This window comes from Canis lupus, chromosome 1 (assembly GCF_048164855.1).
Source record: "Canis lupus baileyi chromosome 1, mCanLup2.hap1, whole genome shotgun sequence".
NCBI classification, from domain to species: domain Eukaryota; kingdom Metazoa; phylum Chordata; class Mammalia; order Carnivora; family Canidae; genus Canis; species Canis lupus.
The window spans coordinates 122,995,423-123,014,973 of NC_132838.1; the positions used below are offsets into that span (position 1 = coordinate 122,995,423).

General features: G+C 40.3%; 1 long non-coding RNA gene across 2 annotated transcripts in view; it reads left to right on the top strand.

Annotated features, from left to right (window-relative positions):
- Positions 1-2,479: 2,479 nt before the first annotated feature.
- Positions 2,480-19,551, top strand: part of LOC140608341 (uncharacterized) — a 45,294-nt gene continuing 28,222 nt past the window's right edge. For both annotated transcript variants that reach the window (XR_012010360.1, XR_012010357.1), the window contains exons 1-2: positions 2,480-2,627; positions 4,700-5,141. This is a non-coding gene — a long non-coding RNA (uncharacterized lncRNA). The remainder of the gene's footprint in view (positions 2,628-4,699; positions 5,142-19,551) is intronic.

Consider the following 19,551-nt stretch of genomic DNA (forward strand, 5'->3'; position numbering starts at 1 on the left):
TTTTCTTTTCTTTTATTCTCTTTTCTTTTCTTTTCTTTTCTTTCTTTCTTTCTCTCTTTCTTTCTTTCTTTCTTCCTTTTGCATATAAATATTTCATCAATTAAGAATTTATTTTGGAAAAAATGAATGAGTCATGAATACTTTTAATTATTTCTTTTCTGAATCACTAATCTGATGGCCCAACTCTGTTAATTGAACAATCCAAGTTTCCTCAGTGAATTGAAATATTTAATTACCAGGGCCACTTAGGACTATTTATATACTCTATTTCTTGACAATTTGACTATAATGTGTACAGCTGTAGACTACTTTTTTTTTATTTTTTATTTTTAGCTGTAGACTTCTTTGAGTTTATCCTGTAAGAGTTTATTGAGTTTCACAGATATATAGGGAAAAGGTTTTCATAAAATTTTAGAGGTTTTTGGTCATTATTGTTTTAAATACTCTTGCTATCTTTCTCTCCTCCCCTGTGACTTCTCTTATGCTTACGTTGGTGTGTTTGATGTTGTACTACAGGTTTTTGAAGCTCTTCAATTTTCATCATTTCTTTCCTTTCCGTTCCTCCCTACATTGTTTAGAATCTTTAAGGGTGGCCAATATCCACCTCCTCACCTACCCCTGGAATGTGCTGTTGTTTTAGAGTTACTCTTTCTACTGATGGGGAGACAGTTTCAATGGCTTTCACTTGGTTTTCTTCTTTATAATCTCTCCTATATAAAACATGGAACTCCATTATGGGTGTTGGACTCGCATGGGAGTTAGGCACCCTCTGTATGTGAGCATTCTCTGGGTGGGCTGACCACTGGAAGATGACCTGGACAGCACTTCTGGCATCTGGGACAAAAGGTCCTCTCTTTGAGGGGGATCTATGTGGTGTATTCTTGAATTTGTGTTTGTCACATAATGTGATTTCATTCACTAAAAACTTTTATATACATACCTGAATATAATACACACACACACATATATTTCCAAATATGTAAGAAAGTACTATATTATAAAGCATATTAATTAAGGAATAATTAAAACTACCTGTTTTTGTCTTAGTTTAGGTTCCTACAGAAGCACACTCTAATTCAAAGACTTTAGTTGACATTTTATTTTGGAGATGAATTCAGGAGGCACAAAAGTGAATGACTAGAAAAGTGAGACAGAGGTATGTAAATGAATGAGTTATTAGGGATCCATCTGTCCAAGGGCCCTGTGAGAACCTGTATGGAATATACCTGGACTTGTCCATCAGAAGGCAGGGAAATCAAGGCATTTATTCCTTTCTATCACTATTGGTTGAGGATTATCCCTTGTGCTCTGATGCTTGCAGATCCAGTTTACACCCCCACTTGGTGGAGTTGCTCTGGTGTTGCTGGAGAAAGTCCTCAGGCAGAGAAGAAGAGAGGTGCAAATGCTTGAGACAGGAGGAAATCATCTGTCACACTTTCAGGTGACCTCAAGTGAACTGAGGGAATTGAGCCATCACTGGTATCTGCTATCATCTTGTAAATGATTCTGGAAAGACTAAAGTCTCCAAATATATTGAAATAGGAAAATAATTTATGTAAACTTCCACAAGCGAGCTCTGCATGGTGGCATGGATAATTTGGATTGAAGGTCAGTTTCAGGTCTTGTACTATTCAGATATATGACGTCACCATCCAGAAATATGTGGAAACTTGAGCAGTTGGCCCAGCTATACCATTTTTTCCTCTCAGTAGTCACAGGAATGCTTGGTTAGGTCCAATATGTGACCAGCAGGACCTTGGGTACATCTCTAGTGTTGGGGCTCTTGCCCCTTGGCTTTGGTTTAGAAACATGTCCAGCATCATGTCTTTAGTACCTATTAGTCAAGAATCACTGAATAACTGCCTTTTAAATCACGGATTCCCCCGTTCTATTTTCTATCATGATTGAATTATAATTAGAAAGCTTTCTTGATGAGAGCATCCTTTAGAAAAATTAAGAGAAAGTCTGTTTTTTTTTCAAAAAAAAATTTTATTTGAGAAAGCATGTGAGAGAGGGCATGAGGGGGTGGTTAGGGACACAGACTCCCTGCTGAGCAGAGAGCCAGACTTGGGGCTTGATCCCAGGATCCTAAGATAGGATCTGACCCAAGGCAGATGCTTAACCAACTGAGCCACCCAAGTGTCCCAAAAAAGCCTCGTTTGTGTATGATTTAGTATGAAAGGTAGACCCAATGGCTATGGTAGATAATTCAGGGGGGCTAGAGAGAGAACACAGGTTGCTTTCCTTGTGGTCTATTTTCAATATCTTGGATTTAGGCAGGCTTGCTTCAAACACTTTCCTTGATTTCTAAGTGTTCACATGAGTGCTTACACCTGTGAGTGTGCATCACAGTACCACACTGCCTGGGGGAAGAGCATCAAGCCTCCAGGATGGGTCATGACAGTGCAGGAGCCTTTGTGATGCAACAAAGATGCAGTTGGTAAAGAGTCTAATGAATCTGGCATTTTCAACAAGGAAACTGTGTATATCACATCTCCTATTTCCCACTTACTATATTTCTTTCAACTTCACAAATGGAAAACTTGAGTTGACCTCATTCTAGGGCTCCATCTGTGATCTCTGTCCACAAAAGGATGGGGTTGATTAGGAAGCAGAGAGGAAATGTGGTAAGGGTTAACTGAACGCTAGCTCTTTCCACAGAGTGATAAATTCCCTGAGTGGAGACTTTTTTGAGATTCTGGAACTCTGTGATGCCTTTTTTTTTTTTTTTTTTGTGACGACTTTTTTTTTTTTTAAGATTTTTATTTATTTGAGAGAGAGAGAGAGCGTGCGTGTGCACATGAGCCCGGGGGAGGGGCAGAAGAAGAGGGAGAAGCAGATTCCCAGCTGAGCAGGGAGCCTGACATGGGGCTTAATTTCAGGACCCTGAGATCATGATCTGAACCAAAGGCAGATGCTTGACTGACTGAGCCACCCAGGCGCCCCTCTGTGATGTCTTTTTAATCATGCCACCTTCTTTTCTGGGAAAGGCATGGTGATAATTTGTGTGTGGAGCTCATGACTTAGCCGCTCCCTCAGCAGATCAAGGACATTTGCTCCATATGTTTGCTTTCATTATTAATAGCATGTTCACATTTCAGATGAATATCATGCCAAATTAACCTAATTATGCATGGCAGCTAATTTTCTGAGTGATAGGCAAGTCTTTACGGACTTTTTTTTTTTTTGTTAATTGTGGAGAACATTCAAATTGCATCTGTGAGGTTTTGGTAGAGATAAGTGAGAGAGAGATAACAATCTGGTGGGCTTCCAGGAGGAATCCTCTAAAAGAGGGAAGAGCTGTTGTCCTTTCTTTTTTTTTTTTTTTTTTTTTTTTTTTTATTGGTGTTCAATTTACTAACATACAGAATAACACCCAGTGCCCGTCACCCATTCACTCCCACCCCCCGCCCTCCTCCCCTTCCACCACCCCCAGTTCGTTTCCCAGAGTTAGCAGTCTTTACGTTCTGTCTCCCTTTCTGATATTTCCCACACATTTCTTCCCCCTTCCCTTCTTTTCCCTTTCACTATTATTTATATTCCCCAAATGAATGAGAACATATAATGTTTGTCCTTTCTATTTAAGGAGCTCATCTGGGCATTTAAGGTAACATCCTTTTCCAGACTTACTCCCTATTTTCTTCCCTTTGTATCCTATTTGCTCTGTCTCTGAATCACAACCCAATCAGGTATTTTCCAAATAGGTTTGCCTCGGCTATTAACTGGAAACAATTGCTAATGGTTACCAGGAATCAAACTGAGAAACTCTCTGGGACTGTGTCTCATTTGAGAGGAAACAGCGTGGCCAGTTTATGATGTCTGCTCATATTTGCACACTTTTTCACTGTTCTTGATCTCCGAGGTCTCAGCCCTACTCTTGCCATCATCTTTTCCCATCTGGACAATGCCAATGCAATCCTCATTACGTCCCTGCTAACATGTTTGTCCTACCCCCACTTCCACACAGCTGCCAGATACCTGCTCAATCTTGCTAGGAATACAAGGACTTGGGGGTGCAATTCTTCATTAAGTAGACCTGTCCTGTGTATTGTGGGTGGTTTAGCTCCCTGGACTTCCCTAAATGCCAGTAGTATATACTCAAATCATTGTGGCAATCAAAAATGTCCCTACATGTTTCCAAATGTCTTCTTTCCAAATGTCTAAGGGGTGACCATATTATGACTGTTGAGAATTATTGCCAACATAATATTTTATAAGAAAAAAATCTATCTCATCCTTGGTTAAAATCATTTAATGATAAAAAAAAAAAAACTAACAGTGAATGTTTCTATGACGTTAGCATTTTTCTTAGGATGAATTCCAACTCTTCACCATGACATTTAGACCCTGTTTGTTGATTGTGTTTCAATCACCCTGACCATGTATTCCAGTACCATATCAAACCTGGAAGCCCTGGGGCCTTTTCTCCATATCTGTTTCTATGCTTGGAGCGTCTGTCCCATCCCTTCTCCATAATCCTAATTTTCCCATATGGGCTCCTTCCCTTCCTTCAGGTCTCAGCTTACCTATCATGTCCTCAGACACCTTACCTGATTCTGATCACTTTATATAAGTAGGCACCCCTTAACCTTCTTTTCTTCTGCCACTGCCTCATATTTGTTATTTTTATAGCACTTTCTCAATTTGCAATCCTGCATTCATTTATGTGTTGACTTTATTATTTGTCTTCTGTCACTAGCTCCATAGGGCAGAGATGAAGTCTATTGGATTCATGACTCCATGACCAGGATGATATCCGGAGTTGGCCGGTGACCGTGGAGACATCTAACGGGTTTGAAGGGATCTTCTACAGAAGGGAGTTAATTTCCCAGATGTGTCAGGGGGATACCCAAAGCATTCCTACCCTAATTTGGTGCAGCAAACTTGGCAGTAGGAACAAATGGATGGTACTCTGGTGCCTAGTTACCAAAAAGCCTGAGACAGCCCTCCCTAAGTGGCAAAGAAAAGCACTTTTATATCTAAATTTGGAAATAAAGAGGACTTTTGGGTCTGAAGGAGATGTGTGGATCAGAGTCACTGTGGATCCACTGCCTCCTCCTTACCAAGATTCAATAAGATTCAGTGCCCTATCTTTCACCTCCACTCTGGGATACTTGAGATCTCCTATCCAGAAAAATAAGGTAAGTAGGAGAAAACACTTTTAATCCTGAAATTTTTGCATTTACTTGGCAAAGAATGGGTATATGTGGAAGTAACTAGATTAAGTTTATGCACCAGGCAAAATGGGAACTTAACTAAAAAATTGAGTTCAGTTATAGAAAGTTACATTTTTGCACATTGAGTTTTATGACTGAAAGTTCAAAACACGTGTAATGATAATAAATGTTAATAACGGCAATCCTGATTTATACTTTATAGACCTTTATATAATCATATCTGTTTGGTTCTTACAATGACACATTGAGTTTGTGCTAGAACTGGGCTCTGGGTCCAGGTGTTCTCTTTCTGGCAGCCTCTCTCCTTGTTACCAGGCTCTGTGCTGCACCCTGGAGCTCTCAGGGAAGATTAGAAATTTAGATAAAATAACATGAAGCTTGTTTGTTTCGGAATCCAGAGTTGGGTGCCTGCCTAAATACCCATTGCGTGGATCTGCCTAGAAGAGGTGGGTGGAGATCTGGGATCTGCAATTGACATTTACTGGAGTCTTCTGGGCCACCAGAAGCTTAAGATAACTCAGCGCTTCTCCTTGACTTCACTTAACCAAGCTCCAGAAGCAGGGGTGGCTGGCTGGGTTACTAGCAACCTTTCTGGCAGAAGAGTTTGAGACTGAGAGAGTGCTGTTGGTAGCTATGGGCTGAGACTGTATAGCAAACAACCCCTTGTTGAACTCAGAGACTTGAAGGAGGCTCCTAAACCTCTCAGTACTTGTGTGCCCCACAGGGGCCCAGATGGAGCATTGCTCTGTGTGAGCCTCTCATCAGGCCATGGGCACCCATTAAGCTGCTGGTTCTAGCACCAAATATTACATGTTATTGCCAAGGCTCTCTCAAACTTGGGGTTGAATCTTGAAATTAATACTAATCTTATCACCAAAAAGAACATTTACTGAATACTATATGTCAGGCACCAAACTAAGCCCTTTCCTGTATTAGTTCATTTAATTCTTGTAATAATGCAATATAGGAGATAATCACTATTGCCTTTATTTCACTGATGATGAGACTTTTGGAAATAATATCCAAAGTCACACAGCTGCCCCTTGATCTGTCTGGCTATAGAGTGGTATTCTAAATCACTTGCAATCATAATCATGGCCATCACAGTTGCCACTATATGTCAGTACTGTGAGAAGTGTCTTATGACTAAGGGAAGCTCTACCATTACATTGTGGGTAGGCCGGCAGACTTTCACGGACAACACATTGCTGCTGACAAAGCCCTAGTGTCAATTATTGACACCTGAGCTGGATTCATCAGTATAAGAATCAGAGGTGTGAAGATATCACAAAGGCCTGAGCTGTCCTTCAATTTGTGGCTAGACTTGGGCTTTGGGAAGGGGCTGATAAACCTGTGTTGCTGCTCCTGTGAGCAGAGCAGAAGCTGCATATCCACTTGGCTCTCTGGTTGAGGCGCCTGCAGTCACTGAGAAGTCTATAGGCAGGGTAATCCAGAATTGACTGATTTATCTCTGAAAACTGATTATTTTGCCTACTGGGTATTGCTATCCCCATTTGACAGATGGAGAATGTGAGACCCAGAAAACTTAAGGGAGGTATCTGAAGATGTATAACTAGTAAGTAATAGTCCTGTTTTGATGCTGGTGTAATCTCCATTTCTCTGATCCTTAATTATTGCCAACCTCAAAAATTTCCTCCTTTAATTTTCTTCCCTTCAGTATAACAATAAGACAGACCTAAAGGGCTTGCGTAAAACCATTTGCCCTCCCAACATACACACATATGTCTTCTATGTGATATTCGAATGAGATTTATTTAAATAATATGTCCTTAGGGACTTTACCCTGCTTTCCAAATGTGTCCACAGAGGAATTTGGGTGGCTAAGGTTTCCTGGTACGCCAGTGGTAACAGTTTGCAGCAATGTTTTGCAGATCTGCTGATCATCAGAATTATCTGATGAGTTTTTGAAAAATAGTCATGCCTGAGCCAACCAACTCCAGAGTTTTGGCAGAAATCTGTGTTTTTATTGTTGCCACTCTCTTAAAAATTAAATTATTAAATTCCAACATAGTTAACACACAGTGTTATATTAGTTTCAGGTGTGCAATATAGTTATTCAACAATTCTATACATTACTCAGTGCTCATCATGATAAGTGTACTCTAATTCCCCATCACTTGTTTCACCCATCCCCCCATCCACTTCCCCTCTAGTAACCATTGTTTGTTCTCTATAGATAAGAGTTAAGAGAAATCTGTGCTTTTAACAATCCATACCCTCCATGGGTTTGATAGCTATTGATGAAGAGGACAGAGCCCTGGCCTATGAGCTTGGAGTTCTGGGCTCTTATCAGTGTCTCTCAGTGATTTGCTTCATAATTTTAATTAACTTAATGTTTTCTGTGTCAACCTTTGTTTGACTATCAAATAAGGGGAATTGGAATAAGGGGAATATCAACTATCAAATAAGGGGAATTGGAATAAATCAGGGGTCCCAAACTGGCTTTTGGTAGGATCCATTTCCAGGCCTATGTGTTTTGTTAACCCCTATGGAGAGGTGATCCTAAAAATACCTCACAAGTGTAATGCAAATGCTGATCAAGTCAACCAGACACTGGCCATGGTGCTGAAACAGGATCCTCCAGGTGACCTGTTGTTTATATGTTAACCCTTTAGTCGCTGGATGATGGAGCAGGCTGACATTCTGGGGCAGGCAAAGAGTGCCAGGGTAGTGGTGGGAGTCATTTGGAGGGCCTGCTGTAATGACTGCTTACCAATTTAAATGTAAAGGGACAAACATTATATGGTCTCATTCATTTGGGGAATATAAAAAATAGTGAAAGGGAATAAAGGGGAAAGGAGAAAAAATGAGTGGGAAATATCAGAAAGGGAGACAGAACACGAGCGACCCCTAACTCTGGGAAATGAACTAGGGGTGGTGGAAGGGGAGGAGGGCAGGGGGTGGGGGTGACTGGGTAGTGGGCACTGAGGTGGGCGCTTGATGGGATGAGCACTGGGTGTTATTCTGTATGTTGACAAATTGAACACCGATAAAAATAAATTTATTATTAAAAAATATATAAATATAAAAAAATTTTTTAAAAATGTAAAGGTGTCACTACTTTAACAACCCCTACAGCACAGCAGGTGAGTTCTAGATGACTACTAAATGTGCAGTAATTTTGTTCTTTTTTATTATTATCACTTGGTTTTATTATTGTTAAAATATTAAATTAATTATTAGTACTTAATTAAGTAGACGGGAAATTTTCATTTATAAACCTGGATATACAGCTTCTTTTGAAAAAAAAAAAAAATCTGGCCACACTGGATCTGAACTTCTGCCTGGCAACAATTACTTGTGATTGAAAAGCATTGCTGCCTTGAACCCAGCAGGCATTCTCCAGGTCCTGACAGAGCCTGACCAGCTACTTCATTCATTTATCCTCCCTGCTGGCTACTATAGACATTTGATTTTGTGGTTCCTTGTCTAATAAGGTCCTTTCTAGCCTTAAAGCTTGAGGGCTTTTTTATTCTTTTGCTCTCCAATACTATTCCTGAATGAAGTGAAATGGACAGGCAGATAGGAGATGTACTGAAAACTGGACCCTGTAAGAAGTCAGTGATTTTAAGGTGATATTTGAAGCCTATTAAAGTTGATGACATCTCTTTAAGCTATAAATTGCCCCCTGTCAGGAGCTGGGTGAGGCAGGCATTTGGTGCAGATTAATCCCAAGAATGTTTCATTAAAATCTCTGCATAGCCAGCAGTGGGAGGTGACATGCTGACTTGACTTGTACTTTTTCCTGAGGTGACATGCTTGTCCTTTATGCCACAAACTCTATCTACAGCTTCTCCCACTTTCAGCCTCAATTATAGGAATGGCTTGTCGATTTGACTTTAATTCTGAGTTACCTCCTTGAGACAGTGTGCTGGCTGAGGTCAATGCTTTCTGAAGTCTTGTTAAGTGTCTGTCACAGGGCTGACAACCTTGGAGGCTTTCACACTAGAGAGCGAGTCATCTCTGCCTTTGCAGTCCTGACTCAGACAGAAAAACAGGACAGACGTTACCTCTCATCTGGTAGCCTTTCCTCAAAACCTGATTCCCAAGTCTTTTCTCATTTTCCCTAAGTGAAATACAAAGGTCCCAGAACCTGATTTTGTCCAAGAATCAGATGTATTGCTGAATCTTCTCAGTGAAGGGTGGGCTGTGTATTTTACGTTGAATAACAACATTGACAACATCAACAATAATAACGCTTTCTCTCTTTTTCCCCTCAATTATTGACTGAACACCTATTACCAGACACAGTCATGAATAAGTCATCTATACTCATCATAGGCTTACTGCCCTAGGAAAGAGGCTGTCTTAGTTCAGGCTGCCCCAGAGGCAAATACTGAGACAAAGATCCCAATGTCTATTTGGTAGATGCAGGAAACAGAGGTGGGAAGGGAAGGCAGTCAGTAAAGGGCATCCTCTTAAGTCAGATGCCACAGTCAACAGCACAGTGAAGCTTAAACCTGTAGGAAATTGAGAAAATATGTAAAATACACACCTCAGTATTTTCCCTCCCAAGGGGTAAGACAGTTGGGGTATTTACACACCATCTTTAGAGGATCGTTGGTTGAGGACTTCTGCCAGAGGCTATTAATTTCTTGGCATTTCAGCAGGCTACACAGTAGCCTTTGGTTTCCAAGAAAACCTCTCAAGACCTGAGATACAGAAATTGGCTGAACTCCCTAAAATCACAGAATGCAAGGGATATGGGTGGGGCACTGACAATCTGCTATAGAAACAGACATTAATCAAATATTGTACTCTAAAAACTACAGAACACTTATGAAAGAAATTGAGGAAGACACAAAGAGATGTGAAAGCATTCCATGCTCATGGATTGGAAGACTAAATATTATTAGAATGTCTATGCTACCCAGAGCAATCTATACATTCAATGCAATCCCTATCAAAATACCATCAACATTTTTCAAAGAGCTGAAACAAATAATCTTAAAATTTGTATGGAACCAGAAAAGATCCCAAATAGCCAGAGGAATATTGAAAAAGAAAACCAAAACTGGAGGCATCACGATGCTGGACTTCAAGGTTTATTACAAAGCTGTCAGTCATCATGAAGACAGTGTGGTCCTGGCACAAAAACAGACACATAGATCATTGGAACAGAATAGAGAACCCAGAGATGGACCTTCAGTTCTGTGGTCAATTAATGTTCAACAAAGCAGGAAAGAATATCCAATGGAAAAAGGACAGTCTCTGCAAAAAAAATGGTGCTGGGAAAATTGGCCGGCCACGTTAGAAGAATGCAATTGGACCACTTTCTTACACCAGACACAAAGATAAACTCAAAATGGATAAAAGGCCTAAATGTGAGACATGAATCCATCAAAATCCTAGAGGAGAACATAAGCAGCAACCTCTTGGACCTTGGCCCCAGCGTCTTCTTGCTAGATAAGTCTCCGAAGGCAAGAGAAACAAAAGCAAAAATCAACTATTAGGACTTCACCAAGATAAAAAGCTTTTTGGGAAGCTTGGTTGGCTCATTGGTTGAGCATCTGCCTTTGGCTCAGGGAGTGATCCTGGGCTCCTGGGATCGAGTCCTGCATTGGGCTCCCCGCAGGGAGCCTGCTTCTCCCTCTGCCTCTGTCTCTGCCTCTCTCTGTGTCTCTCATGAATAAATAAATAAAATTGTTTTAAAAAAAGATAAAAAGCTTCTGCACAGCAAAAGAAACAGTCAATAAAACTAAAAGACAACCTACAGAATGGGAGATAATATTTGCAAATGTCTTATTAGATAAAGGACTAGTATCCAAGATGTATAAAGAACTCATCAAACTCAATACCCAAAAAAACAAATAATCTGTCAAAAAGGGGGCAGAAGACGTGAACAGGCCTTTCTGCAAAGAAGAAATACAAACGGCTAACAGACGCATGAAAAAAAAATGCTCCACACGTCTCAGCATCAGCGAAATACAAATCAAACCCACGATGAGATACCACCTCACACCAGCGACGATTAACAAGCCAAGAAACAAAAAATGTTGGTGAGGACATGGAGAAAGGGGAACCTCTTACACTGCTGGTGGGAATGTGACCTGGTGCAGCCACTCTGGAAAACTGTGTGAGGGTCCTCAAGAAGTTAGAAATAGATCTGCCCTACGACCCAGCCATTGCACTGCTGGGGATTTACCCCAAAGATACAGGTGTAGTGATCCAGAAGGGCACCTGCACCCCAATGTTTATAGCAGCGATGTCCACAATAGCCAAACTACAGAAAGAGCCCAGATGTCCACTGATATATGAGTGGATAAAGAATATGTTATATATATATATTGTGTGTGTGTGTGTGTGTGTGTGAGTAATGGAATATTACTCAGCCATCAGAAAGGATGAATACTTACCATTTACATCAGTGTAGTTGGAACTGGAAGGTATTATGCTGAGCAAAATTAGAGGAAAATCAGAGAAAGACACTTATAGGTTTCACTCACATGTGGAATTTAAGAAACAGAGGATCATAGGGGAAGGGAGAGAAAAATAAGATTAAATCAAAGAGAGAGTCAAAGCATAAGAGACTCTTAGCTATAGGAAAGAAACTGAGGGTTGTCGGAGGGGAGACGGTGAAGGGATGGGGTACCTGGTTGATGGGCACTAAGGCACTAAGGTGGGGGCATGTGATGTGATGAGCACTGGGGGTTATATGCAACTGATGAAGTATTGAACTCTACAGCTGAAACTAATGTACTATATGTTGGGTAATTGAATTTAAATTAAAAAAATTAACTCAGGAAAATGCACAAAATGGTTACTGTGATAAGGATTTTAAGGAGAGATGCATTTGTTAGAAACCCGTCCTGGTCAGGTTTATTTGAATAAAAGCTTTATAAAATAAATAAATTAATTAATTAATTAATTAATTAATTAAAAGCTTTATATATGTAACTTATTGGATCTTTTAAAGCTCCATGAGATTGAATAACTTGCCAGTCAGGGGCAGAACCAAGACTGGAACCTCGAAGAGGGAGGAAATCATCCTTTTTCCCTCTGCTTTTTCATGAACTCTTAGAGCAGGTCTCTAACCCTCAAATGCCTCGGGAGCTAATAGAAATATTTGGCCACAATTCCAAGGATTTTTATTTCATGAGCTGGACACAATTTTTCCATGACTAATTATGCACCAGGCTCCAATGTTGTTGTTATATAACCATCTGCAACAAAAATACTCAGTAACAACGCATCCAAAAAATTATAGTGCCAAAGAATTAGGACCAAATGGAATGTCATGTTTCATAGTGAAAACAAATCCCTCTCTGGACATGGACATCTCGGGAGAATAAATATTTGGTTTTGGATGTTACCCAAAACTGGGTAACTTAATGGACATAAAGGAGATACTTATAGATTTTTTTCCTGGATAAACAATGATCAGATAACAGTTCATTAGATGTCTCAGCCCTGGGGGAGGGCAGCTTGAAGAGAACCAAGGTCATTCGTGGCCACTTGTCTATAAACAGACACCAGCTTAGTTGTGTTCCTGTTGCACTGCTGGTTTTAAAATCAGTGGCTAAAAGAAAAATTAAAATAAAATAAAATAAAATAAAATAATAAAATAAAATAAAATCAGTGGCTAATTAGCAAGTGTGTAGAGTGTCTCAGTAGAGTGTCCAAGTTTTTCTTTAAAGTAACATCATTTTCACCCGGGGTGGTACTGAGAACTTTGAAATTAGCATCAAATGCTCTTAATTTGCAATGTTTTTGTTTGAAAATAGCAAGAAATTATGACTAATCTTTGACAAGTTGAATCCTTCATTCAGCTGTTTATATATTTTTAGCAGTGCATGGAATAGGCTTGTTAATGGCTCCCCCATTTGTAGCCTGTATGGATTTCTCACTTCCCCTAAAAGTCTAAAAAGGAGACTTTTTTTAGTCTTAAGTCTTTAGTCCTCTTTTTTTTTTTTTTTAGTCTCCCTAAAAGGGAGACTTCTCTTCTCTTTCTCCTTCTCTGCCTCCCCCATTTCCCTCCCTTCTCTTTTCCTCTACATCCACTGAGCATCTACTATGATCCAGGTACTGGGTCCCAGGAATACAATGACAAATCCTTCCTTTGTTAGAGTTTTCAGTCTGGTGGGGGGGAAGGGGGGAGATAAGTGCACAGATAATGATGTATGATGGGATGAATGCTATGAAAGCAGGACAAGATAGTGCAGGCCTAAGGCTAGGGTAGCATTTTAGGAGGCTCCCTTTGGCTGTGATAGAGAGTATGGACAGCAGAAGGAAAAGGTGAGGGACACCTGGGTGGCTCAGTGGGTTAAGTGTCTATCTTCAGCTCAGCTCATGATCCCAGGGTCCTGGGATTGAGTCTGACATCAGGCTCTCTGCTAAGCAGAGAAGCGAAGCTTCTTTCTCTGCTCTGCCTGCCTCTCCCCTGCATGTGCTCTCTCTCTGACAAATGAATAAATAAAATATTCTAAAAAAAGAAGGAGATGGGATCCCTGGGTGGCTCAGCAGTTTAGCACCTGCCTTTGGCCCAGGGCTTGATCCTGGAGTCTCAGGATCGAGTCCCACGTCAGGCTCCCGGCATGGAGCCTGCTTCTCCCTCTGCTTGTGTCTCTGCCTCTCTCTCTGTGTGTCTCTCATGAATAAATAAATAAAATCTTTAAAAATAAATAAATAAATAAATAAATAAATAAATAAATAAATAAATAAAAAATAATGAGGCTTAGAAAGCCTGATGTGGTGATGCTGGTGTGAATTGATGGCAATGGTAATGGAGATAAAAGAGAGATCAAAGAGAAGTTTAGAAAGCAGAATCAGCCTGTGTGTGTGTCTTAGGGTAAGGAGGGGGATGGGTGCTACGTTTCAACTGAGATCTGGGACCCAGGAGGAAAAGCCGGTATGATTAGAAGGAAAGGTGATGAGTTAGGTCCTGGGAATACATGAGTTCTGACTTTCTTACTAAGCTTCAGGAAAGCCCCTCGATCTCCAGGAACTTTATTTTCCAGATTATCTGTGAAGTAGAAATGGGAATAGAATAGTACCTACATTCTATGAGGATTAGATTTTCACTTTATGTGAGAATGCTACACAAACTGGCATCGTTCTCCAGGTATGGATTGTTCTCCAGGGGTATGGATTGTTCTCCACGTGTATGGATTGTTCTCCAGGGGTATGGATTGTTCTCCAGGGGTATGGACTGTTCTCCAGGGGTATGGACTGTTCTCCAGGGGTATGGATTGCTCTCCAGGGGTATGGACTGTTCTCCAGGGGTATGGATTGTTCTCCAGGGGTATGGACTATTCTCCAGGGGTATGGACTGTTGTCCAGGGGTATGGATTGTTCTCCAGGGGTATGGATTGTTCTCCAGGTGTGGAAGATTACTTTTATTACAGTGTCATCTCCAGCCTGTTCAATGCAGAGAATAAGTCAGGAGACAAGAATGTGAGTCTAGTCTTTGCCTCTTGCTAGTAGTTGTGTATCATTGCAGTAAGACATGGTCCATTGGGGAGATTAATTTATTCCCTTGCCACCACCTTGCCCCCATCTGCATAATGAATGTTCTGGCAATTTATGGCCTGAGTATGGCTTGAGAATATATTACGTTAGAATCACACAGTTTAAAAGAGCAATTTAGTTGGCAACAAAGACCAATTTCACATAAAATCTTTCATCTTGAACCACCATTCCCACGTGCAGTGGTCAGCTGACACTCAGTGGAGGCTGCTCACGGAGGCAGGGTCTCCAAGTGCAGCCTGGGACCCACTATTCCCCTCCATGTCGGGTCCCTGACATTGAATGCTATTGGTCATTTTTCTTTCTTTTTTTTTTTTATTGGTCATTTTTCATTGTACATCTGCTGCTACTCTTTTCACTCCTGACCCTTTTACTGTTCCCATCTTGGCTTTGCGTGTTTTGGGATTTGTGATCCCCTAAATACATGGTCTTGTCTTAAGTCACATCAATCTTTTAAATTCTGCAATTCTGTCTCTAAATATCCTACAGCTGGCTTCCTACAGACTTTGAATCTCTGACAATGGTTCCTATGCCATGTTTCTGGAGTGAATGACTGCTTTTTGATGATGCTCCCTCAAAAGCCACCTGTTCCACTTATCTAGGTGGCTAGATTAAATCATAGAATAAAGAGGAATACACCAGACAGGTGCATCACCTAGATTATCCTTTCTTTTTAAACCAACGAGCTCTAATTCAACCTGGCTTTGGTGGAAGAAGGAATTTATTGAGTTCCATGATGGCCAAAAAGACTAGTCAGTTGAACTCTTGATCCAGAGGCTCAAAAAATGTCACTGATCTCAGTTTCTCTCCATTTCCTGGCCATTCTTTTCCATTTCAGATGCATGATCAAATTCCATTAATGGCAAGATGGCTACGAGGGGCTCAAACCCCTCATTATTTAAGGTTCAAGTCTTGTGGAAAAGAGAGTGTGCTTTTCTTCCTAAAAGGCACACTAAATGCTTATTGTCTCTCTCTGGCCCTGACTGAGCCATGTGTCTGTCCTTCAGCCAGTTGCTGGGGCCAGGGGAATGTGATGCTCTGGCTGGTCAGTCCTATGTCCCATGCCTTCTCCGACAGCCACAAGTGTTGTCAATTCCCTCTGACATTCATGGACTGAGGAAGGGAAGGGGGTATTTCCTACAGAAAATTTTTGGCAGAATTATCCAAAGAAGGGAGAATGAGTGCTATATGGATGTTGTCTATCAAAAACAATATATGTCCTTTCACTGTATATGGGTCTTCTGTCTAGAAAAAAACTGGTCAGAAAGCTCTAAGAACTTAGAAACCACTGTCCTTAAGGGTGAGGGGATCATAGTACTTGAATCACTAACAGTGGAGTAAGTTATTCTTAATGGATAAAAAATTATTAAAAATTTAGTAAGCCATTTTCAAGCAGCACAGCACCACATGAACTGTTTGATATTAGAAAAACTGAGATATTTTTAACGTTTCATTTCTCAGCAGGTTGTTTATAGTAAACAATTTAGGTTTTACAGCCATATACTATCTTTATCACATAGTCTGCTTTTCTCTCAACTACTTAAAAATGTAAAGGCAATTCTTAGCCCTTAGGGCAATACAAAAATAGGCAATGGGCTGGATTTGGTATGCACTCATAGTTACTGGCCACACCTAGATTCTATATGATGTGGATTATTTATTGAACAAAACAGAAAAATGTCTGTTATGAGATCTCAACTCTAGTGTATATTTAATTCTCAGAAAAAAATCTTTACATAGATATCAAATTTACTACAATTTTAGAAATAAGGGGGGAAAAAAACAAGTAACTTGTGTCTGAAATCACAAAGCTAGTTAGAGGAACTGCAAAGCTCGGACTCCAAAGATCATGCTTCTAACCCAGTGTCTTACTCCTGTCGCTTGCTATGCCTTTCTCCAGGATGAACCTGGAACATATGGCTTCAAGTCAATTAATTGAGCAAAGATAATGAAGAAACTATTTGTGTGAGGCATTGTCCTAAGTACGGAGGAATTATGGTGAACAAGACATCTGTGATTCTGCATATGGGTTGTTTGATACCTTGGGAGTGAGAGAAATCCCCAGGAAGTTACTTGAAAAGACAAAGAGCCAGGGCTAAACCCTGAGGAACTTTGATAGGTAAAGCTGTATGGAGGAGATAGGGCACCTAAGAGAAAGGGATTGAGAGAACATATAAAGGCCAGGAGAACACAGTTATGGGACCTAGAAAAATGGCAAAAGTTTCTTCTAAAAGGCCATGTGACTGGGGACTAAAATGTAGCCATTGGATTTAGAAACATGGAAGCAAACAATGCCTTGGTAAGAGCTCTTTGGGTGGGGTTGTGATGATGGGGCCAGCTTGGAGTAGATCGAAGAGAGAATGGGAGCGACAGGAGATGGGGGCGATGGTGTAGATATCTCAAATACTTTTTTTTTTTTTTTTTAAGATGGACAGGAAAGCAAAGGAATAGGACAAATGCTGAAGGGGTAGGTGTAGAGGTTTTTGTTTTTGTTTTTTAAATATGGGAGAGGAAAAATAAATAAATAAATAAATAAATAAATAAATAAATAAATAAAGAAGAGGGTGAGCCTGGGTGGCTCAACAGTTGAGCGTCTGCCTTTGGCTCAGGGCATGATCCAAATTCAGGGATTGAGTCCCACATCAGGCTTCCTGCATGGAGCCTGTTTCTCTCTCTGCCTATGTCTCTGCTTCTCTCTGTGTCTCTCATGAATAAATAAATAAAATCTTTTGAAAACAAATATGGGAGAGACTAAAGCATTTTTGGATATTTATGAGATGTATACAAAAAAAGGGATGACGAAGATGATACAGGACGGGTAGGAAACAATAGAGTCAGTGGGGTACCTTAGAAGGATGAAAGAACTCATGTTCATAGCACAGGTCCAGGAGTGGGCCTTTCATATTTAGGGGGAAGAACTTCTTCCTCAATTGAAAGGGAACAGAAAGAGGAGAGCCACTGAGGCAGCAAGGATTATAGAACTGGTATATGGGAGATGAGAGAATCTCTATCTAGTGACTTCTCTTTTCTCCTGAGAATGACCTATTTCTCTAGAGTCCAGTGTGATTTCTCCTGGGCCCAGAAGTCTGGAAGGACTGTGTTCAGCCTGCACAGGATAAGAGAAGGAGACACTGACTTGAACGCATGCAAATTGTCAACTATTCTTATTCTCTGCTGCAAACAATCCTCCTTATGAGTTTGACAGAAAGAAGCTTTTTTTTTTTAAAGAAAGAAACATGATGTCCAAAGCATGATATGCTCATGTCATAGGCTGACAGCCCTTGGGATGTTTACATTGTTTGTCAGAAGCAGTGAGCCAGGTGTCTAACATCCAAGGTCTTGGCAAAAGAATTCTTAACTGCATGGGTCTCCTTGAGTCAAATCTACAAAATATCTTTAAAGGAATCAAGGTATAGCAAGTACAAAACCTAACCCCCGAGCCAGGCACACGCAGTCTGCCCTGGACGGGTCCACCATGCTGCTCACAGCACAATCGGTCTCTGCCACATGGATCACCTCATTGACAGATGAGAAATGAAATATTCCTGATGAGTTCAAAAGTGACTCCTGCTATTGTTAAGACTGGCCTTAGTCCTTGGAAAGTCAAACACAGAAGATTAGTTCCTTATAGTTTTCAGATCATCTCATCTGAACTGTCATTCTGTTAGATATAAAAACAGAAAAAAATATTAAAATTAGTTTTATGCTCCAGTCTGCATTGTTTCTTGATTTTATGGAAGTGCAGGGTACAAAGGACAAAGCTCTGAGGAATTGAAAGAAAGGCTTTAGCCATGTGGGTCATAAAGTCCTAAAGTTAGAGATGACCTCAGAGATCCTTGATTGAACTTTTTCTTGATACAAGAAAAAATAAGTGAATAAAGGGGAAAGGAGAAAAAGTAAGTGGGAAATATTAGAAAGGGAGACAGAACATGAAAGACTCCTAACTCTGGGAAATGAATTAGGGGGGGTGGATAGGGAGGTGGGCGGGGGGTGGGGGTGACTGTGTGACAGGCACTGAGGGGAGCACTTGATGGGATGAGCACTGGGGGTTATTCTGTATGTTGACAAATTGAACACCAATAAAAAATAAATTTATTTAAAAAAAAAGAATCCCCTCTTGATCAGTCTCAACACAAGGCCAGTCATCCTAGCCTGCGTGTATCGGTGATGGGGCATTCATACTGCTGTGGTCTCTATTTCCAGTTTCAGAGAGTTTTGGTGATGATGGAATTCTTCATGTAGAGTAACTTCAGTTTTCCTGTAACTAATTCTGTGCTGCTAAGTTATGTGGAATAAACTGTATAACCCTGATACAGAATTTATATTCTTATATTGGAAACAAGATATCTTGGCCTTCATGCAGTATAGCATAGCAATTGGGAGCATATGGCTGTGAATCATTCAGAACCTGAGTTTGAATTGCATCACAGCTTTTATGGGTGGCATGACTTTAGGCAATTTATTTCTTCTCTTAGAATATGAATTTCACGCCTATAAAATGGCATAAGTCTACTGCCTGCCTTATAAGGCTGTTGTATGGCTTGAGTTTATAATGAACATAAAGGTCATAATACAGTGCTCTGAAGTCCAACACTCCATCTGCCATAATATATCCACCATTTTTCTGTGGAGTGACCTTGGTGCATCTGCTTCCTGAAGAGATGTGATGCACCTCACGAGGTTGTTGGGAGGTTAGATGTAAACTGCTTAGATCCATGCTTGGCCCATAGTAAGTAATCAATAAATATTTCACATTTGTTGATAATTGATCCACTAATTAGATTGATTATGAGTCAACTAATAATTCATAGTAATTAATGTCATATCATTATTTACAGAATGCTGGTACTTAGTTCTTATGTCTTTGACTAGATATTCAGCAGGTATG